The sequence below is a fragment of the Seriola dumerili genome, unplaced genomic scaffold (genome assembly GCF_002260705.1).
Source record: "Seriola dumerili isolate Sdu_G_001 unplaced genomic scaffold, Sdu_1.0 BDQW01000191.1, whole genome shotgun sequence".
Lineage (NCBI taxonomy): Eukaryota > Metazoa > Chordata > Actinopteri > Carangiformes > Carangidae > Seriola > Seriola dumerili.
The window spans coordinates 8,703,149-8,728,973 of record NW_019174446.1 but is presented as its reverse complement, the minus strand read 5'-3'; the positions used below and the strand labels follow the sequence as shown (position 1 = coordinate 8,728,973).

At 41.1% G+C, this 25,825-nt stretch overlaps 1 long non-coding RNA gene across 2 annotated transcripts in view; it reads left to right on the top strand.

Annotated features, from left to right (window-relative positions):
* LOC111227778 overlaps window positions 1-25,825 on the top strand; it is a 96,792-nt gene that overhangs the window by 39,893 nt on the left and 31,074 nt on the right. For both annotated transcript variants that reach the window (XR_002665357.1, XR_002665358.1), the window contains exon 2: window positions 9,640-9,776. This is a non-coding gene — a long non-coding RNA (uncharacterized LOC111227778). The remainder of the gene's footprint in view (window positions 1-9,639; window positions 9,777-25,825) is intronic.

The window sequence follows — 25,825 nt, the reverse complement described above, 5'->3', positions numbered from 1 at the left end:
ATCAACATCAGCATGTTATTGATGTGCTCTATTTTAAGGTGAGAGCTTTGAGAGTCACCCTCTCTCTCTGAGTATCTCTCTCTCTCTCTCTCTCTCTCTCTGTATGCTTTGAGCATTCCTCTCACTGCACAACTATGTGAAAAAATAAGCTGCCTTGGCTAACTTTCCCTAAAGTTAATGATTTAGAAGAGGTGTTGGCAGACTAAATTATCACCTTCTGAAAGGACCCATTGAGATCCCATATGTGAACCACACATATCTGCAGCAAAGCTGAACTCAGCCAAGAAAGATTGAGCCTTGCCCCACCCAAATCCAGAAAAAGTCTGTTCAACACTGTAATGAACCGTGGCTGTTTGGCTCTTTGTCAAACCTTAAAGAAAAAAAAAAAACTGAATAAAATATGGGTCATGGCCCATTTTAAGCCCTGGAACACAATTAAGGGAACACTGTATGCAGAGGTGTGTTAAGCTGTTTTGCTAAGAGAAGCAGATTATATTAGATCAAAAATATGCCTGAGTGATAAAAGCTAAAGTAATGCAAAGACACCGTTTTCCAAGTGATGAATAGCTGAAAGACTCCCTTTCAAGGTGTCACTTCCTTAAGCACTTTTTTTCTGCTAGGGTGGATTCAGGTGTGTGCAGGTTAACCATGCAAACCTTAAATCACTTAGCTGATGTATTAGATGGTTCGACTTCTGAGGTTTTCCCCACATCCACCTCTTTTGCCAATCCTCCCGTATGAAAATCATGAGATGAAAAATCCCTTAGATGAAAGAGCAGAAAGTGAGCCAGTGTAATATGACAACTAAATTGACGGCATTGGACAGACTAAGCTGACTCTTCTGAAGGTCTAATGAAAGGTTTCTTTGAGAGGCCATGTCAGCAGGTGAATGGAGGTGAAATATGTAGGCTCCCTCCTCCTCTCTCCCTTTCCCCACCTGCCTTGTGCTCTCCTATCTCTTTCTCCCTCTTTCCCTGGGCTGAAAAGAAAGCCTGTCTTTGCTTTCATAGTCATAGTTATTATTGGTTCTAGAGGTGGTCTGAGGCTTGTGCATATGTGACACTCATCAGAGCTCTTATGCACTATCTATCTATCTATCTATCTATCTATCTATCTATCTATCTATCTATCTATCTATCTATCTATCTATCTATCTATCTAGTCTGTGTGAGTGTGTGTCTGCGCTAACAGAGGGAGTTATTCCACTACATCTACCAGCTACCTTTGATGGTCCTTCTTGATTTATAGCAACATTAAAAGGCTGTTGCCGGCGTTTGCATTTTTATTTTATGTTTCCTCTTCCGTGCATGAAGAGACACTGTGACTTATTAGTGCGACAGATTCTGCAGAGGACAGTGTTTTGATGTGTGTGGAGGGCCAGGTGGGTGTGTAGGGGGCGGATCAGTGAGACTGCAGCCTGTGCAACACGCATTTCAATGATTAGATTTCAAATGTAACATCATACCTTTCCTGGAAAGTTCTCTGCTTTTGAAAAAAATGGTTTTCCCTGAATTAAAAAGTGCTTGGGTGAGCAAAAATTATGCACTTTTTTTTTTTTTTTTTTTTTTTTTTTTTTTAAATAGCAAAACCTACTGTAATTTACTCATGATCCATTTTGATGCTCCTGGACATATTGAGCAGAACACAGAGGCAATGGAATGAACTCACCTGTATACACATTAATGACAGCTGCTAAGAAAAAAAACCTCTGCTACGCATCACTGGTTTGATTGGCTTTGACAATTCTGTTAGACATCTTGTGAAAACATGCAATAAATCAAATTACATTCTTGTCCAAGGACACATGTTTTTACATCCTATATAATGTTTATTTCCGTGTGTCTGGATGAAAAACCACTGTTGACTGTTCAAACTGCAGCTGAAGACAAAAATGGAATCTGACACCACCTTGCATCAGGCCCCTGAGCTAGTGACAGACAATATGTTGTTCTAATATGCTAATTTTGTATTAAGGATTCAGTGAAAATGAGTGTGTGAGATGATCACACCATTAAAAGTTAGCATTAGCAATGTAGTATGTTAATCAGGCCAGATGGGACCATTCTGTTTGTGTAAATCAACTCCCTCTACTTCTTTGTCATAAGACCTTGAAAGATAATCCCTGACAGGCCTTTGAAAATGTTTTTGTTACAAATACACAGTATTTGTTTGATATATATTAGCTCAAAATTTTATACTGAAGTATTCAACTTACTAGAAAAAAAAAAGAAAAAAAAATTCACCCTCAGATACCCTCAGTATGAACATTGCTCTGTGATGTGGAGCACATTCCAGGAGTTGATATATGATTAAATGCTGTTATTTACTTGTTTGATGGATCCACTTCCCCGAACCTTACTTGCGTGTGCATGGTCATAAGAATGCACTGTTACTGTAACTGCCAGTCCCCATAGTGGCCATTACTTTAATGAAATCTCATAACCCTAATACCCAAAAGGTATTTGCTTACTATTTCCTTCCATCTCTTGTAAGCCATATTTCACTAGCCAAAAGAGTTAAGTGTATGGTAACAGCTATAACTCTGTAATTATGAAGACCTCCTCATTATGGAGGTTTAAAATTTAAACAAAAATAATAAAACAGATATAAAATAATATAACAGCTGTCTGCACTATAAACTAACAGGAAACTCCCCCTTTCAAATCCATTATTTTTTATCCCTTGACTACTGTCATTGTCCAACAACAGTAAACAAGCTGTCTCAAAAAAGAAAAAAAAAAATTGTATCCCTCTTTGGCCAAAATCAGTATTAGTTTTCCACCACTGTCCCCAGGCATGTTCTGGCTCTCTGGCTCCATAATCCAGGGTATATTCTAAGATCCTTAACCCAGCAACAAGCTTTGTTTTTGGGCTTTAGTCCAGCTCTGCTCTTGGGAGGTCCAACAGCTCCTCCAAACCCCCTCTAGTCGTTTTTTTGGCGTGAAGGGTTTTTATTTTCAATCATGCTGTCCCAATCCCCAGGACAATTAGAGGTCGTCACAGAGCAGTTTATAGAAAGTGCAGAGCAACAGAATGTTGTTTTGGAAAGTTGTAATGGTCCCTCGTGTGAGTGAATAGGCTTGGAACAGCAAAATTAAAAGAAAAGACTTGTACAATGCAGAAGCAGAAATAGGTTGCTTATCTTTTAATAATTTTAACTACTAAAAATGTTGTTTATCCAAATCACTCAAGAGTCAAGGTTGCCCAAGAAAATTAAATGCACTGCATAGACATTCATTGATATTCCTTACCAGATCTTATTCAAACTCTTAAATGTGAATAGAATATATTTCCTTCTTTCCATCGCTCATTACGTGGATTCCATCCACAAGTAACATTGGAGATCTGAGGCTTGGGCACACACAGGTTGTACAGTTTCACACACCACTAATAAATCTTTACCACCTGTCGCATTTATGCTTCCAGTATAGAATGTTTGCTGGGAAAACAGCTAATTTTATTTCCTCATGTCATAATCCATCTTCCAACATCATGTAAATGTGCATCTGAAAGTAAACTGTTCCTCTGCACTGCAACCCTTGCAACAAATTCCTGTGTGGCCAACACTTTTACACTGAATATTTCAAGTTAAGAGAAAAAAAAAACAATGAATCTAACCCTATCAAATGAAAATCAGCCAGTGTTGCTTAGAAGCCATTTACCAAATTTATTAAGCACCAGACTGTGATGCTTAAAATAACCATGGTGCACTTGTTCACCTCTAATCTACCCCTGCCTCCTGCAGCCAAACCAAACACTGCTCGCTCGCTCGCTCTCTCTCTCTCTCTCTCTCTCTCAGCCATTATCTTGTCAGCATGAGCTCATAGTCTGATCCAAGCCCAGTGATGTCATTTCCTTCATAAACAAGTCCAACTTCCTCTCGAGGGCCCATATCAGCTGATCTTATCCTGTGAGTGCCGCAGTGGGACTTGAGTTCATTTCAGAGGGCCACTCCCCCTCCCCCAGCCAAACCCAGCATTCATTTACAGCTGCATGAGTGAGTCAGATGTTATCCAAAAAAAAGTCAACTTTAGTTACTCCGACTCAGATCACAGATTAATTGAGGGAGAGAATTTGACTTTTCACTGGGATTTTGGTGACGTATAGACTTTGGTTTGTACAGCAGTGTGGATCAAATGTGTAACCACAACGTATGCTTATGCTGAAAAACTCATGCTGATGCTGAAAAAAAAGTATGTGGAATTCAACACCTTCGGTAAAAGACCCTGCACTGCTGCAGATGTGTTCAAGTGGAGTTTGCAGTTGTGTAAATCAGCAAGGTAAAGGGAATGGCTACAGTATGAGATGTCTTTTTGGAGATTTTATGGAGTGAGGCACAGCTGTATCCTGTCTGCATCAACATGGGCTGGGTGACTGTATTCAGCCAAGGTAATCACAACCTAGATGAGCATTAAAGCTGCTGGTTGCTGGTGGGGTGGGGGGCTGTTTTCTTTGCCAAACCCCCTCCCCTCCTCTCTCCGTTTCTCAGGGAGGGTTGATATGGGTTAGGAGTTTAAAACTTCTACACACCCATATGTTTTAACAGTTCTCCACCACATGTGTTATCAGCTGAGCCATGAATGTGGGAAAGCCCCGCAGGCAGAATGACATCATGCCCCGTGTAAAACTAGATATAGTTTTAACACACAGGGGTGTAACTGGGAAAATGTAGGAAATGGGAGAGATTGTTGAAAACAACTGAAACCAGTGAAAACAAACCAAGATAAAGATGCCCACTAAGTGTCAGAGTATGAGTCTCAGCTTTGGCTTCTCTGTGCACTGTTCAGAAAGGTTCAAAACTACACTACATTTGTTGGTGTGATGTACTGGAGACCAAAGGCAGGGTGAAAACCCCAATATCTGGACCAGACTGTGTTAAATTTTAATTCCAGGAAGAGCTTTGAAGCTCTCATGCTTGCAACAGTAGCAACCTTTACAATATGAAAGTAATGTTGACATTCTGGCCTATATTGATGTGTTTTACTACGACATGGCTGAAGAAATTGATTTTTAGCTTCAAACTGATTTTTACATGCACTAGCCCTTTAAAAGCTCTGGCGAAGTCAGCTGTTCAGTGCAGAGATGTTTTAACAGTTAAAGCGCCTCTGCATGTGTTATCAGTTTAGCCATAATGAGCAAGAAGCCCAGTGGCAGAGTGACATAATTTATAGTTTAGTACTAACACATCGGGGTGGAACTGGAAAATAACAGGGAATCTTTAGAAATAAGTGAACCTTAAGAACGATTGAAAACAATGGAAATAATGATGGCTGCAGTTTTTTCCGAGAGCAGGGGATGATGATACACTGTAATTCACTCACATTAGAAACTCGAGCATGTTGAAGTAATTGCTTTTGACAAGAAGACAAACAGCGAGCGCAGTGTCTCATCATTGCTGAGTAGGGCAATAGAGGATGGACTGCCTCTTCAGAACTGGAGCCCGCAGTTTAGACTTCACAAAAGATTGTGGCTTTGATTCAGAAAAGGCACTGCTGTTGCCTGATTTATTTTTGAGTAACACCTTGTCACAAGAGGCGTGTTTTAGCCGATGATGTAAAAACTGGCATCAAACGCAATCACTTTCCAAACTGTTGCCTAATATCTTTAACATTGGTCTGTATTGTAGGTGTTATCTGATGATAACACCTAATGCGTGAGGTTAACATGAGCCAATATTACTGTATTTACATTGCCAGAGCAAAAATGAGTTATAATGAAAAGCAAAAGCTTAATAGTGTAATGGTATGTTAATATATGTGTGGGACCTTATTACATGATCAACTTACTAAATATTTTACCCATTCAGATTACTTTTTTTTTTTTTTCACAATTTGAGAGTGTTTAAAAATATTAGAAATTTGATAGTGGGGTATAATTTTCTGGTGAACACTGTAAGACAATGACATCATGTAATAATTCAAAGTAAACTCAATTTCCCCTCCAATTTATGGTACATTAATGATATTAATATTAATAGGCACATTAATGAGGACATTAAGAGTCGTGGTGCCTCCTCAACTCAACAAGGGTTTTTTTTTTTTATTAAAAGAAGTAAATCAGCTGGTTCCTCCTCCACAGCACTACCAATGGAGAAGTGGTAAACCGTTCATGCTGTTAAACTGAAAGCGAAAAGGCTTTGGGGAAGATTACATCATCACTGCCGTCACCACCATGACCACTGCTCTGACCAGCACCACCATCACCACCATCATCATCATCATAATCATCATCATCATCATCATCATCATCATCTCCCGAAGCTCAGCGCACTCGCATAATAACTCTGAGATTTTAAGCCCTGCTGGAAACATGACATCATTCTTTTTTTTTTTCCCCCCCTCTTTCTATAACTCTCCAGTGTATGACTGACAGAGCTGAAGAGCGGGGAAGTAGTTTTGTAAATGATGTGATGTGTTGGCGTCTTTGCAGGAATTGTCAGCTGCTTTGCTGTCTACATCTCACAGAAAAGGCCCTGTAGGAAAGTTGACATCATTCTCATGCTGCAGAACAATAACTGGCATCCCTAATCCTCTGACATAAAATTGACATATGTGTGGAAGAGGGGAAACGTATGACAACAATGGAAATCGTTGGCCCTTCTGCAGGAATCGTCAGCTGTTTGGCGTTCTGGAAATAAATGGAGGGGATTGAAGTGTTTTAGCAGAGCAACAGACTTGCCAGAGACATGGTCCATGAACTGTGACTGGGAGGGTTCAAACCTTCCTCATGAAATGCTGTCACACGTGTGATGCTCCAAGCGTATCCACACTGCGATGCCTAAAATCGTTTAATAACACTCTAGAGTGCGACTTCAGTCTGCCCTCTGGCTAAATGACATAATTCCCAGACAGTGGGAGCGCAGTGTAAAACTTGAAACTGATATAAAAATGAGGAAATGAAAAGTTAAAAAAAAAAAAGAAAAAAGAATATCCCACACACTGGCCTTGCTCAGCATCACAATTTATAGATCATCTTAATGTTTTGGTCTCAGTGACACTTTCCAACGCTCCTGCATTTAAGACGTGTATGCGCGAATATCTTCATCGAGAAATGAGACGGTTGAAAGTGTTTTCAATAACCACAATGGAGTGCTCAAGGTTAAAAACTTAAAACCCATCATGTTTAGATCTGAAAATAGAGCACTAAGCCAAAAGTGCTACAGGCAAAATGAATTAAATCCTTCTGGCTGGGTAAATGCTACCTGACTTAGAAAGCTGTGTGTAGAACTCTGGTGAATTAGCACCCTGAAAGTGACAGCCTGGTGGGAAATGATGACCACAGCGTGTGTGTGTGTGTGAATTTGTGGTAGATGATGTGCCACAGTAAAAAAATGCAAAATGCCACAAATGCCAGAGACACACTCATACACACACATATACACACATATACACATAGACACTCACACACACGCACACACACACGCACACACACACACACACACACACAGCTACAGCAATGGGGGTGTGCGTCCGCAGAGAGCTGACAGCTAGGTGATGTCATCCTGCTTAAATCGAGCTCTAGCAATATGCATCAGTTAATGCGCCAGACTGTAGTGTGTGTAAGAAGTGTGTACACAAAGTCATATATACAGTATAGAATGTACTGAACACGTGTCAGAGTGTGCGTGTGTTTGTGTGTATTTATCTTGCTCATGTGTCAGTGTTTGAGTCATCTTTACTCACTCACACACTGTATTAGGCTAATTGCTCGTTTCACTCTCTTCCTGAGAGCAGTTCCTCTAATGACCTTTCGATGCTGACTCTAAAAGAATTCTCATGGTACTGAAGGATTGCTGCTTCTGACTTGATAAAGGCACATCACATGGTCTCAGCAGCAATTTTTTTATCTTCTAATGTCAGTGTTGGTGGAGATTTGAAAAAAAAATATTACATACATACATACATATTTTATATTAGATATGACAGCTTAAAGAGAGTTGGGTTGGAAGCTTGATTGACAAGGAGTATCAGTGCATCACTCTTAGCTGAGCTGCTTTCTGCTTACTAGTCACTCCAATTAGGCCCCCACACAATTTCAGCAAATTTATTTCATGTTATTTACTCTACAAACACTTTGGGACTGGATCAGAGCTCGAAATATTGAGTTTGACTCATAGCTGTTAGCTTTATGAGTTGGCATGTTTGAGAAAGTGCCTGAATCTTGATCGACATGTCCTGATCATGAGGATGATGAGCTCCATACACGTCCCCGTCCATGTCCTTGGCATCATTTTTGTTCCTGATCTACTTTTTTTAATACATTTCTCCACAGTATACCATTACATTACACACGATACAATATCTGTCTCTGTGTATGTCAGGCACGTACAGTCCAGTGTGGCCGCATTTATATTCATTTGAATCAACATGTCACAAACGTACTGTGTGGTATTGTTTAACGGGGTCATCTGAGGTTGTCACATGATCAGGAAGAAGGATGAGTAACTCCTTTCATTGTTGGGACCACAAGATTTTGGTAACTCAATATAAGAGCCTGTGGGCATTAACAATCTGAATCACTGATATAAAATGAATCACAGAACAGAGAACCATAGTAATGAGAGCAGAGCTTGGCATACCAGTAGGATACAGAGCGCTCTGCGGTTGACTCAGCCCTCTAAGGGGTGATGGCATCACTGTCTGAATAATGAAAATCTGAAGCCCCCAAGTGCTCAGTATACCTTACACTCTCTCAGGCACAATGCAGCTTGGTCTCTGACTCACGTGAGTCATTCTGATGTCTATAGAGGAAACACTGTGTGTTGTGTTTAAATCAATGAGGAAGGGCGAATAACAGCTGAATCATTAGGGTTATACAAACCATGTGACTCATTTGCTTAAGTCCATAGAGCAGCTTCTGTATATCAGATCCTAAAGCATGATCTTACAGTCAGGTCTCATAGTGTGACAGTTTTGTAATTAGTCCGTAAATTAGTGTGTCCCTAAATAATGAGGGAGAATAAAGGATCCAGGATCCATGTGACCAAATGCAGCATGTGTTAGTGTAATAGCATGTCTGGTGCTTTGAGCTGTAGCTCTTTCATAGGGATGTGAGAGTATTTTATGACAAAGCCTTAGGCCACTGTCTTAAAGATGATGAAAATCCGATCATTAAGTGTTGACAAAAGGAGCTACCTTGACATCCATGGAGCAACATGGTTATTGGGAGAGTGTTTGAATCGGATGATGGATGTAAATCAAACTCCAGCATGTGACTGCAGGGCCTCTATCTGATTTGAAGGTCACCTGAAGCTCTCACCTTGGAGTCCCTCTTTGTGGGACACACACACACACACATACACACATCACACATACATACACACACACCACACACACACCCACACACACACACACACACACACACACACACACACACACACACACACACACACACACACACACACACACACACGTCTTCCTTCCTGTGGTATGACAGTGCATCCTTGTTTATCCAGTTATCATAAAAATACAATCAGCCACAAGTCAACACTGAATGACTCCAAACAAGCTGGATTATTGTTCTAATTAAGCTTTAATAAGCCCTTATTAAACGGCCGCAGGCCTCGTTAGGCGGTTCATTAAGTCATTTCATCCTTTTATTCCTTCATTAAGTCTCTTTTCTTCTCTCCTTTCTTCTCAGGGAGTGTGGGAGTGGTGAGGTCTGGGAGATCACGACCTTAATTCTCTCCAAGACAGACAGTTTAATTAACACTGGAGGAATCCTCCCTGGCTCTAGACCTCTACAATGGGAATGTTCAGGGGAATTGGATTGCCAAGGTAAGGCACTAAGCTAATGTGTTTTTTACTGGCAATATACACTAATAACCTTTTTAAATTACAGCTACTGAGCTCCGTATGTTTATGATGTAATTAGATGGTAATATTGGATGTATAAAAATACATACAAAAATTATGAATATACATGTGATTTAGCAGTGTTTTATAGAAATGCCTGATAATGAGCAATGCTGGTGTAATTTAATGTTAGCATATGTTTTTTTTTGTTTTTTTTTGCCAGACCACACGATAAGAAATGAGGAGCAAAGGAAATGTATAAATACTGTATATACTATAAACTATTAAATACAACTGACAGGACGGACATTCCAACACAGGGTTACCTCTGTCCGTATAGCCCCTTCATTATGCATACAACTTCGAGCAGTTTTCCCACAGTCGACACTGACATTTTAGATGCAACAGTTCTCTGAGAGTTCATAATGGTACTATCGGTTCATTTGTGTGCGGGGTGCTTACAGTTAGAAACGGGAAATGTTGACATAGAAATTTCATAAACCCACAAAAACCAGGTCTGAATGTGAAAGTAAAGAGGATGGAACATTTACCACAGTTTGAGAGCACCCTCAATTAGCTAACCAGCAAAACTTTCTGTATGTTTGACAGATAATCATTGACTGTTTTCACATGCAAAGTTAATGTTGAAAGTGGGAGACAAGTTTAAGCCTTATGCTGTTTTGGTGGCATTTTGTCAGTCTGCTTCATCAACTTTCCCCTCAATGTCTTGTCATCTTTAAACAGAACCTACATCAGTTTGAGGATGTAACATGGTGTAAAAATACATTTCAGGGGCTTGTGGAACACATGGTTGTCATGCATTTTGTGACAAATATTTACTGAAAAGTTGGATTTATTTGCTGCTCAAAAAGAATAACTGAAACTGGTAGACAGCATCAAGACCTTATGGGACCTGCTTTTTGTCCCCATAAGCAAGGCAAGTCTGCATGATGTAACTGTGTAAACAGATTTAGGTCCCCACAACATGAGTAATATATATACCTCACGCACACACACACCCACACACACATGCGCGCAATCAGACCCACACACCAAAAAAACTCTTTTTTTAAGATTACAAGTTGAAACACTAAAGTCTTCCCTTTGAGCAGTGCAATACAAAATGTTCACCCTAAAGCTCAAAAGCTAAAGATTACAGTTTGCAACACCTGCATGTTTTAGTGTCTTCTTCTACTGTGTGTGTGTGTGTGTGTGTGTGTGTGTGTGGGTGGGGGGGGGGGGGGGGGGGGGGGGGGGGGGGGGGGGGGATTTCCAGCTCTGTGTGGAATATTCAGAGGTGAACCTCACATGAACAGACCTTCTTCTCTTTTCATGTGCCAATAAACAGCACCTGAAAGACTGTTTGCAGTTAGCAGTGAGGAAAGTTATACCCCAGGGGATCTTAAGGGACAGATGTCTTGCAGCATAATACAGTTTCTTATTGCATAAAGATCAGTGTGAATTAAATGTTGCTGTATGAACATGGAGAGGTACAAAAGCAAGTGAATGCATAAACCAGAGATGTGGAGGTCTTAGCTATGCTGGTTGTCAGTGGGTGCAGGTGTGTATGTAGACAGACTGATAAAATACTGAAACAGTAAGACATGGAGACTGGGCAAAATTTAGCCATCTATTTTGACTGAAGATGGAGATGTGTGTGTGTGTGTGTGTGTGTGTGTGTGTGTGTGTGTGTGACAGAGTGAGAGAGAGAAATAAAAGATAATGCCTGTTAGTGTGTGTGTGTGTGTGTGTGTGTGTGTGTTCGCACATGAGCATGCGTTTGCATGTTTATTAGCTGTTTGGATCCCGCTGAGGTGACAGATGTTCATAACAGAGATGAGACACAGTGTCCAAATAATCCACTAGTGTGTGTGTGTGTGTGTGTGTGTGTGTGTGTGTGTGTGTGTGTGTGTGTGTGTGTGTGTGTGTGTGTGTGTGTGTGAGAGGGGGAGTAGTCTTCCCCATGGAAGTCAGAAAAGCTGTCCTTCACCTGTCTGTGCTATTTTCATGGCATTGTGTGTGTGTGTGTGTGTGTGTGTTGACATGATTTAGTGCAGGCAGGTAAGACTTCCACCTTCAGCCATGAAGTGATTGAGTTTCCTGAAGCTTGAGCAGATGTCCAAACCCCAGGATTCTCCCTCTGCCGCCTTCTATCTTCTCTTCCTGTCTTTGTTGTTTTGGATTTCTTACAGCTTCTATTTCACTTTTATATTCTTCCTGTTCTCCCTGTCTCACACTTTTGTCTCACAAACTGCTGCAGTGGATCATTTATTTCAATTGCCTTTTGGCCAGTTTGGAGAAGAACACACACACACACACACCCACGCACACACACACACACACACACACACACACACACACACACACACACCAACAAACACACCTACTGAACATGCATATACAGTACATTCATATACAGAAAGACACACCACAGACTGTTGATGTTGACTGAGTATGCAGATAAACATGCACCCACGCACAGTCACACAAGGAAGTGCTGGTTTGGACGTTATGCAAAATTTAAGCTCGTGTAAAGGAAGATACATGAAAAACACACACACGTACACGCAAACTGTTATATATCAAGTGATTAGTTACACAATTATAACCATGAGTTCCATCAAAAAGCAGAAGCTCTCGCTGTTTGTACCTTTGTGTAGGGAGAAATGAAACTTGTGAAACTCTAGAAAATGTGCAGTTGAAGCCAGATATGTGTTTAGATGTTTTACATTTTGTTGCCTCATTTGAAAAACACAACCAGAATGATCAGCACTATGTGTTTTGTATTGGTAAAAATCTGTAATTATTTCATGTTTGATTGGGGAAATGAACTCTTACAGCTGGTTTTTGATGTACTGAGTAAATGTTTGCTGCACTGACAAAAATGATAATTACTCAAAAAGAAAAAGAAAAATGACATCACATGATTATAGTGGGTACTTTGATATAATCCAATTAAGTGTAAACCTGGAAATTAGGGGGTGAAGCTTTGGCCAAATGCTGGACCCACATGATCCTGGTCTGAAACTTCATCTGCTGAGCAAGTCAAGCCTTAGCTGTGTGTTTTAATTGGCTGTAATTGTTGCTGTAGTCTACTCAATGAAAGCAATCAAAGGCAAGCAATTACAAGACCTTGGTCACCAGCCCTAGGGGCAGAACTTTAGACTGGGAAACATGCGTGTACATGTGCACACACAAATATACAAACTGACACACAGACACACACACTTGCATACAGGCAGTCACCCACACATTTCCTGTGTGTTTCATGTAAGACAGTCTTTTCTTCTTTTTCTTCAGTTTGGAGAGGAAGTGCGGGTCTAATGACTTTTCCTATGCGTCACAAACGCTACAGTACATGTGGGAGGCAGACAGAAGCACTGCACGTGTGTGCATGTGAGAACCTTTATGCATATATGTATGAGCTTGCGAAGGGCTCGACACATGCAGGTTTTGTTATGCATTTGTTAGAGGCTTCACGCGTATTTACGAGTTTGTGTTTTTGAGAAACGTCTCGACGTATTTGTGTTTGTGAGAGAAAGTTATGCATGTGTGTTTTTTTTTTTCACAGGAAATGTGCACACTTTGCTACTGTTTAGCACTTTTGGTGTGTTTCTGAAAAACAAGTTTGTCTCTGAGGAGTTTTACACATGTGCTTGTTTCACTTTGTGCATTTGATGTGACCATGTGCGCCTGTGAGGAACTTCTGTATGCACTTGTAATGAAGTGAGACCATACAGTTCTGTATGTGTGCACAGTTTGTTTTTGTTCAGTTCTTGTAAACACTGCTGCCTCTGAGACCTCACGCTGTTTGTAAAACTTACTGTTTTGCAGTTTTCTGTACTCGCACTTCTATATCGATCGTAATCAATATTTTATGTCTGAAGGGAATTAGTGTGTGCCAGGCTAAAATTTCAGCTATAATTTGTTGTAGTAATGTATCATATATTTATGACGGTTGCCGCCGATACTTCTCCTGGCTTTTGCAGCAGTATCCCATAGCATTATGTTTAAGCTTTGAAGGAGAATTCCACCCCAAAATCAAAATGAGTTGTCAAAGAAAGTTTTTTTTTGTTTGTTTTTTTTTTTTATATAATAAAAGTTTGATGAACATTTGTCTCACAAAGAATACAAGTGATGTAAAGAAAATACCATACTATTCGCTGCTTCCACTCCTCTGCACTAGATCTACAGTATGAATACGAATACTGAATCCTGATTTCAATAATTGTTTTTACAAATACAAATAGCAAATTTCTTGTTTTTAATATATCTTTTGTATATTTTATATATTACATCATTTGAGAGGTCATCTGAACTGTAGTGAGAGTTAAAGACATTATGGCAGTTTTATAATAAAACAAATTTCCTGTGGTTTCACTTGTCAATCTCGTCCAACTTAACGAACCAAGACTTATTACCATACCTCCGGTTTAAACATAATATCAGTCAATTGATAAATAATGTAGCTTTATTCCATTCATGCAACCAAAACTGCTTCTGCTCAGTCACCCTTGGGATCAAATATCTCAAGCAATGTTTAACAACCAGGTGTCCTGCTCTAAACTACATCTCCAAAAGACTGAATAATTCTTCATGGGTTACCGGAATGAGACAAGGTTAGCTAATCCCACACTGCTTGGTTCGCCGAACTACAGCTGCAGTGAGCTTTAGCAGTTCATGTGGGGCCACAGAGAAATGTTGTGCTCAAAGCGTGTATCCATTCAAAGACCAAGGCTGGTGCTTAGCTATGAGCAAGTGACTACTGAAACATTATTTTAGGTGAAATGAAAAACATAATCAAAAACAGTCTTTTGATTGGATCCAAGGCCTTTGCTGAACTCTTCCTCCGAACTCATCACTCCCCCTCTCTACCTTTGCTCCTTGGTGCCAGCTCCATCATTTCCCTCACTATGTCTTTGAACACCTACTCTCCCTTTTATTCCTTATCTTTCTCCCTCTCTCTCATGTCTTTCCTCCTGTCCATTCCTCACCCTCTCCTTGCCCTTCCATCACTCTTTCCTTCCTCCTTTCATTCCCTACTCCCAGCCTCCATCAGCAACTGTGGATCTCCACTCTCTCTGCTCCACGTCTCACTTCTGCATGCATTTCTCTCTCATTGTCTTCTCTGTGTCTCGCTGTCTTTTTCACATCAAACTTCTTTCAACTTTAAATATACTTTATTGGCTTTATTTTTTCATTTTATTTTTCCCCTGTGTTTGCCTGAAACTTGACGCTATATACAAAGTGTTTATAATGTTCAATGACTGACATGTTTCCATATAAGATCAATCAGATATCGCTATGACCAACAACCACCTCACTAGAAATAAATAATAATAAAAACAAACAAACAACCAAACAATTCCATCTACAACCAAGCAAGTTAAATGAATATCAAATGAAATAAACGGCACACAAAATCAACACATAGCTACAACCCCTATATTCACTGACACGCCCACCATGTACACACCTGCTCTGGTGCCACGCTGAATGCTATTTCGACAAACAACACAGTGATGCAACCAACCAAGGTTTCATTCAAACACTTAGACACCTACTATCATAGGCTTACTCACCAGTACAGATGTTTGTCCCTCAGAAGAATGGTGTTTCTCCTTGAGGCCGAGTGCTTGAGGAATTCATCACCAACTGCATCCAGATTTAAACTCCTGGAGACGTTCTGGTGTTTATCTTGTGTCCAGTCGTATGTTATCCAGGGAAATGTGTTTTTCCATGTCGGCTGGTAGGTGTGCCCGCAGCTTTTTTTTTTTAAGGTCTGCCTCGCTGTAGGTGTCGATCAAGCCTGAAAAATGAAGCCAAAACGGAAGTGTCAAAAACTGCAGTTCCCTGAAGGGCCACTTGAGGCTGGCTCCAAAAGCAAGTCAATCCCCATAGACTCCTATGTTAAAATGCCAAAATTTTTAAAATTATACTCAGGCTAAAAGTTGTGTATAATTGAGGGCGTGGCCGCTTTGAGTGACAGGTGTGTGATGCTTGCCATAAAACCGGCATGCACCAAGGTCTCGGCTCCACACACGCCGCACCTCTTTGCCTATTTTTGCTATGGGTGACGTCACAGGGGCGACGTCCATCTTCAAATACAGTGTATGGTGGCGATTGGCTAGCGTTGCCGGAGCAGTCCAGTGTCACTTAAGTCACTTTAGAGCCTCCCATTCTACTGCTGTCCTTTTGAAATGTAATGAACTTTTCAAATTGATTAAAATGGTCAATTGCAGCACATGTCTTGTTATCTTACAGCCTTAGTTTCAAACTCAAAAAGTTGCAGAGCTTCGGATTGCTCAACTGTTGACTGCGTGGCCTGAAGCCAGTAAGGTCAAGATGGTGCAAGGTGCAAGATGATGTTTTTATCAAAGCAGCCGAGCGGTAAAAGTGAATAATCTGTCCATGTAACTGAGGGAGTGGAGCTGCAAAGCATTGTGGGATTAGCTAACCTCATGTCACTCCCAGGAAGAATTATTCAGTCTTCTGGAGATGTTGTTTAGAGCAGGATACTCACAAATTAGTTTAATAACAAAGAAAAGAAGATGATCATAGGTAAATGACAGTAAATCATAAGCAGAATCAGTGTCTGTACTGTAATCTCATCTCTCACGCTGTAAATGAGATAAAATGAGGATAAATCACTTATCCTACTGAAAAATCATAGACCATAGACTATTCTTTACAATACACTTTAGGGACTCTAAATATACGAAATGAGATTTGAATTCTTTTTAAAGGAACAGATAGCTTCATAGTTAAAATACAGAAACTACATAGTGGATATCGATCTTCTCATCTAAGTCTCAGTGAGACAGTGAATAAGTTTATTTCCCAAGATGTCAAATTATTCCTTTAATATTTCATTTCATCATGTTTCAGTTTCGCTGACCATGCACAAGTTACAATGTGTCTGCTTCAGCCATAACTTTAATGACACACTTCGCTAAAATGAGTTCTCCATCAAGTATTTTATGGGATTTTTGTTTTATGTGGTGCCTAATTCCATGACTCCAGCAAAAAGGATAACATATGGTTTTACTGATTTTTGAATACTGAATCAGTTTTGTAATTTAATGGAGCAGCAATTTAATGGAGGGGATGTCTTGGGTTTTGCCTCTTCACCAGGGACATGCACAGAGAGTTCATCTCTCTCTCTCTCTCCCTCCCACTCCCCTCCCTCTCTCTCTTCAGCTCTCTTCAAACTCCCTTTCTCTCAGCTCCACATCATCAGCAGTGGGACTACTGTTGCAGTTGAGTTGAGTTCGGCTGAGGTCAGACAGGCAGTGTGTGCTGCCCCGAGGAGATACAGACTGGCTACCAACCAGATAAGCTGGAAGGAGATGTCCTGTCTCTCTCTGATTTTTTTTTTTTAGAGCTTGTTGCTTCCACTGAGCATTAGAGGCTGAGAAGAGCTCTTGGGAAACCAAGTCTAACCATTAGAGGAAATAATAATAACAATAATAATAATAATAAATGAAATGCTGTCTGTCTCTCATTTCACTATCACTCCTTCTCAGCCTCCCTCACATCCTCTCCATCTCATTTCCCATGTGCACACACGCACATGCTCACACACAGATTTGAATGATTTATTTATGTCAGCATAAATTACAGCAATAATCTCTGGTGTACTGAATGAGAATCAGATACTGGTTCAGTTGGTGTTTTAGCAGTGATGTTTTGTGGTGCCTTGTTGCCAGCTAATTTTTGATCGCCGTGTGTCTGTGTCTGAGTGTGTGAGCGTGTGTTTGTTTAAACTCACTTGGCTTTCCCTGACAAGTTTGATCTGGGTAAACAAGGAGCCGGCCAAATAACTGTGAAGTGAGAGGGGTGGGGGAGTGAGGGGGGTGGTGGTGGAGAGAGAAACAGGGTCAGAAAGTGTATGAAGCAGTGAGAAAGGCAGAGGCAAACGCTTACTCAGGCTAAACCCTGAAGTCATGGGCAGGAAGCTGATATTTTCCCAGACTTACTGGGGGGAGGAGGGGAGGGGGGGGGGGNNNNGGGGGGGGGTCTGATACGACAATTGTAGCTTCCTCTGAGGGGCTAATAATACAACAGAGCCATTGTGCAATGCGTCGTTTCCCCTCGCCTGATTTAGCAAGAGAGAAGGCGTTTGCATGCAATCTCTCCACTCCCAATGTGGCTGGGTGGAGTTTTTTTTTTTTTTTTACTGCCATCAGATTGGATTGTTAGACCACGTAGTAATAATGCGCTATTATAGTCTGAGATGAACGTGAATATACAGGTAGCAGTGCTCTGGTAGCTGGTAGCCACTCTACACAATTTCATGCGTCTATCTTGCTCTGGTACTTTTTTTCTTTCCTTTTTTTTCTCAAATCATTTCTTGTTAGGTGGAGCAGCTTGGCAGACATACCTAATAAGAAAGACTTTGAGGGTTGAAAAACTGTTACACATGCAAGTAAACTGATAGCCAGTGTTGATAGTACAAATACAAAGTTTAGTACAAATACAAAGCAGAAAGCATGTAAAAAGCAATATTTGATTATGGCTGCATTTACAGACACAGAGCCATAAATACACACACATTGGATGAATTCACTTAGACATAGTCAAGGCCTGTTTAAGTGAAGTGTTTTGAATAGAACACATTCGACATGTCACAAAATGGATATAGAGTTGCTTAACTACAGATTAAAATTCGCAGAGGATTACGGATATGGAACGACCGATGGACCGTTTGTGTTTATTTGCCCTAAACAGCACATGTATCAGCTGTACACAGACATTAGCTTGTATGCTAGCGAGTGACATGCGCACTTGACCCTGTGTGTGGCCGTGTGCCAGGGACTATATTGGTTCTCAGCTCAGCCCCTGCCTGTACTCAGAGGTCATCAGAAACCTGAAATTGCACGGGTGTGTCTTCGCATCAGTTCTGGCGCCTGATCTCGTTTTGCCTTTTGTCTTTAAATGCACTCGCACGGCCCCTAAAAATCACTCCGCTTTCTGTGAGACTGCGCCTGCGAGACCCCAAAACGACCGTTGTAGGAGCAGATATGTGTGTTTGCTCTCATGTTGGTAGGAGCATGCAGTCAGAGTCATTATCACCACTGGAAATTTCATATCACTATACTGTTTTATTACAATTATTAATCATGCATTGTTTCCCAAAAAACTGCATGTGCCCAGATCTGATTAGCAAACTACACTTAACTTTATGTATTGTGTATAGATGGTTTCATTTTGATAACAGGAACACAAACAATGCTACTCTGAAATCTGATATTCTAACATGTGGATTGTATCTATTGCTATTCCCCCTCCCCAAAAAAAAAGAAAAAAGAAAAAAGAAAACATTGGTTAGTAAACAGCTGAGAAACTGTAATTGCATTTTTTTAGATTAAAAAGATCCATAAGGGCAATATGTGTCTTCTTCGTCCCATGGGATGGGGCTGAGTTTTATTAGATACTGAGTTGCAGGCAGGTGCGGCATTGGAAACAGTCCCACACAGACCTCTCACCAAGGCTGATTGTGAGATGATATTACTTGTTAAGATGGATGTTTTTTGTAGTGTACTTGACACAGCCTTATAAAAAATATAAATGATCTTGCAAATGAAATATCAACCCTACCGCTGCCTCCACATTCACCTATGCTCTACCTATATTGCATCAAACACGTAGACTTTTATACAGTGCACTGCTGAATTTTTAAACACACAAACCTTCACTTATTATGCACCTTTGGTGGACACACAAATGATCAATGGTGGGCTGAGAGATTAGATGATAATATAAAACCACATGGAAAGCATTACTCTTACATGAGCTGGGGTGGGGGGGTGGGGGGTGTAGATTTTATGACCCAGACAGCAACAACATTAATGAGACAGATCACTGTGTATCCCAGCTCACCCTTGATCATCCCCACAGGCAAAGCAAACTCAGCCTGTCTTGCCAGGTGGACCAGTTTGTCTCTCTGTGTTTGTGTGTGTCTGTGTGTGACTGTAGCCTTGCATGGATCCTTATCTGTTCATCTGGCTTCTGGCCTGCCTCACTGTTTGTCTCCATGTTTGGCTAACCATGCATCTTTCACTTTATCAGTAAGTCTATCAATTGGTGTGTGTATATTGGTGTGTGTATGTGTGTGTGTGTGTGTGTGTGTCCATGGGTGAAATGACCACTGGGTTTCCTGCTGTGCTGACCACATGCTCCTCTCCATTCTCTTTTCCTCTGGTCCTCCTTTTAACCCCACCTGGCTGCTCTACCTTGACCACCCATGTTGTTCTGTCTGGCCTGGCTTTTTGTATTATGCTGAATGGTAACATTATTTAGGCTTTTCCATCCTTGGGGCATTTGGGGCCCCATGTTGGGTCCCTCCAGATAAAAGTGGTACTCCATGAAATGAAATCCCACTGAGAACACAAAACAAATGTAAAGTGGCCTACAGGACTTTTTCATACAGATACATTTTGCTGCCTTCTATGGTCTTTTCTGGAATCTCAGCATTAGCCGAATAAGATCTGGGACCCGCAGCATAACCAGGGATATGCACATTCACTGAACAGATAAGGCAATGAACCCCACCTACAGAGAGACACATGATACTGACTGAAAAGAAAGGAAACAATGTCACGTACTAACTGACAAACATCAGCGCACAATCACCACGATCTCAAAGAAATCCTGCAGCTTAAAAGTGTCAGGTTTTCAATGCTTGGGACAGATGTGATCTGGAGGTTAGAGAAGTGGGACGGAAAGGTCACTTGTTCAAATCCTTGCCTCAACATCCATGAGCCATGGACCTAACCCCCAGCTGCCTACTGCTTCTGTGTGTGTGTGTGTGTGTGTGTGTGTGTGTGTGTGTGTGTGTGTGTGCGTGCACTCACTACTCGTGGATGGGTTTAAATAATGCAGAGATCGAATTCCCTGTGTGTGTAAACATACTTGCATACAAACAAGTAACTTAACTTAAGAAAAGGCACCAACACCCTCAATAACATCAGAAACTACCACATAATCCTAGCAACTCTCTGTCCACCTGATTTCAACTGCGCTCTCCTTCCATACTCACATTCTCCAGCAGTCAGAGACAATAAACATCTCATGTGTTTTGGCTAGAGCGTGTGAGTGCAAATACTTGACCTGTAGGCCATATGGTCGGTGAGAGTCTAGGGGAAGTGTGTGTCTGTGTGTATAACCTTACCTGTCTGAATGCATGACATTGTTTGTGAACATGTGCCGTTAGTGTGATTAAGTGTGCAGATATACCCATTTGTCTTTGAGTGTGTGTGTGTGTACTTCTGTCCATGTCTTCTCATTAAGGCACTAATTACCTGTGTGTGGACTTAAAAGGACAGGAGTTTTTAGTCCAGAGACAGGAGGTGAATTGGCTTGTCCTGGTCTAGACTGATGTGGATGATTACAAGGTGTGCCACACTGACATGAAGTGAAAAACAGAGGATTTGGCACAGGGAGTATGTTTTTGTTTTACCTGCTTCCTTCCTCTGTTTTAACAGTTTACAAAGGATGCCAGAAAAAGAGGGCTAAGCTGTGCTAATGCTTGTGGCAAAAATATCAAGGCCAAAAGTTTGCACTTTGTGTGATCCAATTACATTATGGCATCTTTAAGAGTTGCTTTTTGCTGATCGAATTATTAGTATTCCCTTAAAATGTGCCCATGAATTCTTGTGGGCATGTTACTGATATTAAGTCCATTCACAACAATTGAAATAAGTGCTTGCACCTCTCTGCCCTGCTGTAAACATTCACTTGTGCCCTCTTTAAACTTTCTTCCAGTCTCTATTTAAAGGGCAGACGCTAGTAAAACTACCCAGCAGTCTGCTCTCGCTCTCTCTCTCTGTAAACCCAGCCAGCTGTCTGCCCTCCACTTCTGACCTTGTTTTGATGAACACGGTTGTATGTGTGAGTGAGTGCATGCATGTGTGTGTGCATACATGTCAGTGGGCTTTCAGTGCGACCCTTGGCCTTTTGTGACTGACAGGCTAAATCTAGCCACCCTGCCTCTCTCTCTTGCTCTCGCCTCCTTTTCTCCCCTCTGTTTCCTGACTGATAGCCTGTCAGTGGGACAAGCTTTCAGGCTGGCACATTATGTGTGTGTGTGTGTGTGTGTGTGTGTGTGTGTGTGTGTGAGTGTGTGAGCGCCACTGAGACAGGCAGGGAATGAGAGTATGTTCAAGTGTGTGTTTGTGTATAAGTGAAGGTGTGTTCACAAGCTTAAGGAGGTCACAGAGGAAGACAGAGTCCAGACATCTCAAAAATAACAACCCATATAGTCGTGAAACCGCGCGTTTGATTACGTGTGTGTTGTGTTTGTGTGTGCGTGTGCATGTGCATGTGCGCGTGTCATTGGAAAGAGTATCTGGTAATTATTTAGTCAGGCTTTGACCTTCGACCCTCTCCTTTGACCTCCCACATCCTGTTCAACCTGGCAGAAGATGGACACACATTCATACATATGTGTGTGTGTGTCCACACACACACAGACACAGACACACAGAGACACACACACAGACACACACACACTCAGTCCCACACACTCTTGGGTTTAGAGGGTTTGAGTTTGTGTAGGCTGGAAGTAAATTCAGAGGTTTAGTGATTTTCACTAACGCGAGTAGTTTAAGGAAGAAAAACACGAATGGACGATCGAGGAATGTGCACAAAATTGATCTAACATGTTTCAGAGATAATAACACGCACAGCTGACATTCAGCTTTATTACAGCCCATATTTCAATAGCTATCCCTTGTATCCCTGTCTGTATTTATACCATTTTATCAACAGGAGCAAAAGATCGTTTACTCTAAAGAATGAGACAGACAGAGGAGAAAAAAATGTGTAATGGCAGGAAAGAAGCAGGCGATCCGCACGCAATGTGGGAAACCGATAATGAAGCAGCCTGTTATTTAAAGGTTTTTTAAGATTACAGTAACATAACTATTTATCGATCACTGCATAAACCACTCTTTTTTCCTTTTATCTTTTTTTTTTTTTATTCAATAAAATCACCCCAAACAATACAAAGAATCACCTTGGAAACCAAGGTTCCTTTCCTGCCAATAAAATGAAGGAGAAGAAAAGCAGCAGGAGTAGCTCTGGGCTCTTTCCCTGCTGGATAACATTACTTTGTTCTTTTGTGATAACATCTACTCAGAACCTTACATTAGCCTTAATTATGTCTGTCTAGGCTGTGCGCATTCATGCGTATGGGGTATTACCATTCATATGTGGTGTATACACTTTTCTATGTTGTGCATCCATATGCTTATTTGTCCATTTGTGGTATGTAAAATACCTTTATGTGTAAGACAAGGAAATGTAATTGTTAGTTTCTTTTTTTATGGCACATTAATGACTGTCAATTACTTCTTATCTCATCTCCTAGCTACATTCTTTCCAGTGTGTTCACCAACTCCATGACCCCTGGCTGTGCAGCTATAGCCACGGATGAAGAAGAAACAATGCAGGCAGAAATTTAGTGCATGTCGCGTCTTATCATTTTTAGGGTTAGGAGCGAATATATGAAAAGTATAAGTGGTTAATCTGGGTTAATGTTACGTTTTTGCTTGGATTGGAGTTTTGATATATTCCACCAGCTCCTCTGTAAGCTTCATGGTTACACTGCTGTATCTGTATCAAATATCATCACATAAAAGGAATGCATTGGCACATGATGCCATTTATTTCACCAGTCCTCCCAAGTTATCAAACATTACAACACACGCGAATGAAACAGAATGCAGCAGTATAGAAAACAACATAAAAATAATAATAAAAAACAAAAAAACAGCAGAGAAGTGGAACTCAATAAAATCACTTGAAAGCTCAGAATCAGTTACGGTCAGGCCCGAGTTTAGCTGGAGGGGGAAACTTTGTTTTTAATTGCTGGGGCTGGGTGAATGGGTTGACTTGGTGCTGGGGTGAGATATTTGTTTGGGCAGTGTGTGTTAGTGCGAGGGTGCGGGTGTGTTCGTGTGTGGATGTTAACGGATGTCTGTGTATATAAGCCAAACAGTCCCTTTGCTTAATTCCAGGATGAACTTGGGACTTCCTCCCCTTTCAAGTCTTCTTTTCAGCCCAGACTGACACAAGACGTTCTTAAATGAGTCACCTCTCAGGCAGTTCTCCCTTACTGAGATTGTTATTGTTCTTATAACATGTTTCTATATTAAGCAGCGTATTCACCAAGTACACTACAAGATATTTCAACAATGGTTTGGAAACTAATTAAAGCACCTATATATACTGTAAGCATCTTTAAAATGATTCTGATGGCATGAGGTTAGGTTTATAAACATATTAAACATCTGAGTGTTGGTTTTATGTCAGTGTTCCAGGGTTGGATCTTTGAGAGGAGAGGTTTGGTGTGTTTGCTGATACAGCAAACAAAAGTTGCCTGAGTGAGAAATGTTTAAATCCTAATCATTAGGGGCTTTCATATCATCTTGGCAACATACTGTAAGTCATTCATTAGTTTTTATATTACTCAGTTTTGCTGAGTAACTACTTGTCACTGTTCCCATGTCAGTTTACTCATCAGAGAGCGCTGTGGTATGTCTTTATGTTGAGTACACTGTATGCCGCCCACATGAGATGTTCTCTAAGTTCCCAAAGGCGTTAAATTGTCAAGGCTGCAGATGTGTACTTGTTCAATGTCACCTCACAGCAGACCTGACTCTGGTGACTTTTCACCTCTGAGAGAGTGAACTTCGACCTTTTGAGAAATGACCCCTGATCTTAACAGGTCCTAATGGTGCAGAGAGGACTGGTGGTGACAGGAGACAGATGGAAACTGACATACATGTAAAGGCTGACACACATGTGCTGGTGCACAGACACTGAGACACACTAATAAAGTGGATAGTGTCTGCAGGTCTGAGGAGTGACAGGAGAACCATGGAGGGACATCAACACACACACACACACGCATGCGCACGCACACACACACACACACACACACACACACACACACACACACACACACACACAGACCTCGGCTTACACAGGAAACTGCTGAGACATGCAGGTCATGTCTGCTTCCATGTTTATGGACCCAGCAGACATACAAAGGCAGACAAGCAGACACAAACTCACTATGTGCAACCAATTTTCTTTGTTTTATACTCTGTTGGACAAAGTTTTGGCTAAGGCAACACTGTCTGTTTGATAAAGTAGCGGCTGGTTGTGTCTGGCCACAACTACAGGTCAACTTGACTTTGTTTTATTACTGCTGTTTGAGAACATGCATGCAAGTCTGCACAAACTCCTGACGAACATGCATGAATACTGCACATGCATAAAGCTTACCTACAGTAAATGAGTTTTCTGAAGGTTAAACTGGACACAAACTTATTTGTTTTGGCCTCAGGGGGCTTCCTTCTCCTAAAATAATGAGCCTCGTAGTTTACCCTTTACTAAACCTCCCCAGAAGACCACAGATGGCCTTTCAATTACCAAGCTAAAACATGCAGAATGGCAATGCATGGCATTATCAATGAACATGCAAGAGGGACCACATTCCACACACACACTCACACACACAAGCACATATGCAGACAAATACACAAGTGTATGGCATACACACGCACACACACACACACACACACAGACATGCAAACATGTATGAACACATATATGTGAGCGCACATACACACACACACACACACACCCACACACACACACACATATACACAGAGCCAGATTACTTTGCTTATTTGCTTAGCAAGCAATCTTTGTTGGGGGTCACCACCACTCACCCCTGCACTGCACCAATCTATAAAGCCAGCCCTCTGGGACCCAGTCAAGCCAAGGTATTTGTAGAGTGATCTGAAGTTAGTTTCTGTGCTGCTGCTGACGTGTTCACATCGTACCGGAGACTTCAGATTTAAGATGAATGCGGCGTGCAGCAATGAAAGACTTACTGTCAAATTTTCGATTCTGAAACAAGTCATCCATCAGGCCATTTCTTCTCTGATTCTGCCATGATAACTCATCTGCACTCATTATGTCTACTGACAGAAGACCCTAGCCACATTCAAGAGAAC